Source organism: Lissotriton vulgaris, chromosome 10, assembly GCF_964263255.1.
Source record: "Lissotriton vulgaris chromosome 10, aLisVul1.2, whole genome shotgun sequence".
Taxonomy (NCBI): Eukaryota; Metazoa; Chordata; class Amphibia; order Caudata; family Salamandridae; genus Lissotriton; species Lissotriton vulgaris.
In genome coordinates this window covers 159,390,683-159,393,776 of record NC_141698.1, presented here as the reverse complement: position 1 = coordinate 159,393,776, position 3,094 = coordinate 159,390,683, and positions in this window count along the sequence as shown.

Here is a 3,094-nt window from a genome sequence, read left to right as displayed (position 1 = left end):
CTCCAAGCGCTTACACACTTGTTTCATTTCCCTAAGTTTGGGGAGTACCATGAATGAACTCTGAATGATGTCTATTATCAGAGAATCTTCTGCATAGGAAAGGAACTTGTCTCCATTTTGGTTTATGAGATCATGTAGTCACTCTAAAAGGTGATAGGCCAGAGGTATGACAAAAGCCTCATATTCAGGATGCTGAGTGTGAAATGTTTCTGTCATTGATAAACCAAGCTGCAGATTGACAATCTGGTAGTAGTAGAACTACCACAATTTACTAGCTTCTACCATAAAAACTGTTGTCGGAGTCCTCATTCTGTTATGATAGCTTGGTTGAAGGTGGTGAATCTGCTGATACGATATGCAAAACAAAGGATGACTTATTGCTGTAACTGGGCAATGTGTATTGCTCGTCAGTGATGTTGAGTGGACTCCATGCGTCACAAGGTTGAAAGCCATTCCATAACTGCTGCAGTATCAAGAGTTCTAGGTACACTAAACTACAATTATAACGAGCATTTGCAATGCAATAGGTCTCGTGCTCACAAGAGTTTGAGCTATTGGCATTTTAAATGACTGCCTTTTATTTATGTTTTGGGTTTGAAAACATAAATAAAAGACATTCAGCCAGATTCATCAAAGGACATTCGGCTCGCAAAGGGCCAGATTCTGAGAATCTGGCCCTTTGCGAGCGCTATTTTTGCATTTGGGATTCATCATCCCAAACGCAAAAATCGCAATTTTAGAAATCGCTAACTTGCGATGAATTGCATTTAAGGAATCTCAATTTGAGATTCCTTAAATGCAATTCATGAACCACTTAAAAATTGCGAATTCGCAATCTGGGGCCGCTATTTACCGCGAAGTCTAACTACGTGGTAAATAGCGAAAACTTAGAAAAATGCACTTTAGTGCATTTTTCTAAGTTGTTTGTTCCACACACACATGTCCTTTGGACATGTGTGTGCACAACACCAGTGTACATTACCATTTCAGGGGTGCTACAGGATGTCCTTTGGACACCCTGGCACCCTTGAAATCGCTTCCTTATTTGCGATTCGCTATTTGCTAATCGAAAATAAGGAATGACTGGCCCATAGGAATGAATGGGGAGTTATTCCTTATTTGCGATTAGCAAATAGCGAATCACAAATAAGGAAGCTGTAGGAATCGCAATAAATATTGCGATTCCTTAATAATCGCTATTAAGGACTCGCAAAACATGACAATGATGAATCTGGGGATTGTCATTTACAATACTAATAGCTTAAACTCTCGCAAATGCGAGACCTATTGCATATTGCAGTATTGGTGGTGGCTGTGGTATTGGTATTGGAGGTGGTGGTATTGATGGAGGTGTTGGTAGTGGTGTTGGTGGTGGTAGTGCTTTGAGAAATGCTACTTTGCCAGCGATCCGCTTGCTAGAACGCGCACAAGAGTGGGCTCGTCGTGCACAGCTGTCGCAGCTTCTTTGATTAAGCGCTCGTGAATGCTTTCCCCTACCCCTTTTTTTTCCGACTCCATTTTCAGCTTCTTTGATCCAGCGCGGTTTCTTTTGAAGTTGCTAAACGTGTTGACGCCCATCGCAGACCCACGTAGACTCCAATCACACTTAATGCTCCGTGTGTTGTGTCTATCGTGTTCTTGTTAAAAGTCTAACAAAGCTTGCTTCCTTTTTACACGAATAACTCTGTGTAAACTATAGCCATGTTTTCATGTAGATAAGTGACCCATTGAACTGCAGTATATACATCATCGACACCAGTATTTTCACCCAGCTGATCGCAGTCATCCATATTGCACAAGTATCTACATCTGTTATTAATTCAAAGTGGCTGAGCTCCCTCCAGAGACACTATTTCCACTCCTGGACTTTTGTGTGATAGACTAATGTATTATGGGTATTGTAGTCTTGTTAATCTTCTACTGACCTAATTACACTAACACGCATACAATTCAATTGTTTGTAGGTGAATAGTTCAGGACTGGAGACAGTGTCTGTTGTGACCTACAGTGCGGTAGCCACCCTATTAGTAGTGTGCTTTTCATCCTCTGCCTAAGAACATTTCTTAATCTGCTCCATTATTCTAAATGTGGCATGCTGGATGTGTTTATTGGGCCAAAAAGGCTTCTCTTGTCATCTTCAGTGCAAGATGGTGCACGCTCTGAAATCCGTAAAAGTGCACTCTCTTAATGCTTTATTTAAATAAATATATTTAGGGTGATCACCAACCTCTAGTTCAGTGTGGGCACTTTCTCCAGTCCTTGTCTTCTCTCTCCGTATGTCATACCTCTCTTTCAATAAAAATCAGTGCCCCACAGTACTTACCTCTCATGACCTCAACTTGCCACCTCTCTCCAATCCTACCTCTAGATCTCTAGCTCTCGGTCAGCTCTCTGACCCTCTCTTCTCCTCAAGTGCCTCTCTCTCTCTCTCTCTCTCTCTCTCTCTCTCTCTCTCTCTCTCTCTCTCTCTCTCTCTCTCTCTCTCTCTCTCTCTCTCTCTCTCTCTCTCTCTCTCTCTCTCTCTCTCTGTATCTTGCTGCTCTGTTTGCATCTCAGCCCCGTTCATTTCTCTTCTATGTACTTCACCTCCCTCTTAATTTCATCTCTTTATCTTACCCTTTCTATCATTTTTGCCATCTATACCTTACCTTTCTCTCGTATGCCTCTTTCTACCTCACCATTCTCTCTTTCATTTCTCTCACTGCCTCACAACCTCATCTCTCTCTTCCCCACCTCTCATACACTATCTAGACTCTCAAGTGACATTACCTATTGGCCTTCTATGTCTCGCTTTTTTATTGATGTCCTCTTTCCCTCACCTTTCCCATTATTTTATTTATTTCTCTCTACAATGCTCTCCCTACCTCTTCCACTCCATCTATCACTCCCTTTGCTTTCATCTCTCTTTCTATCTTCTTCACTGTTTCCGTTCACTCTCTCTGCTTCCAATGTCTTGCTCGTTTAATACATGTCTTACCTCTCTCTCTCTCTCTCTATTTCACCATTCTCTACTTCCCCCTCGCACTGCCTCTGCATTAGCCTCATCTCTCTACCTCATCTGCACCTATTTTCTCTCTACTTCTCATATCTTTCT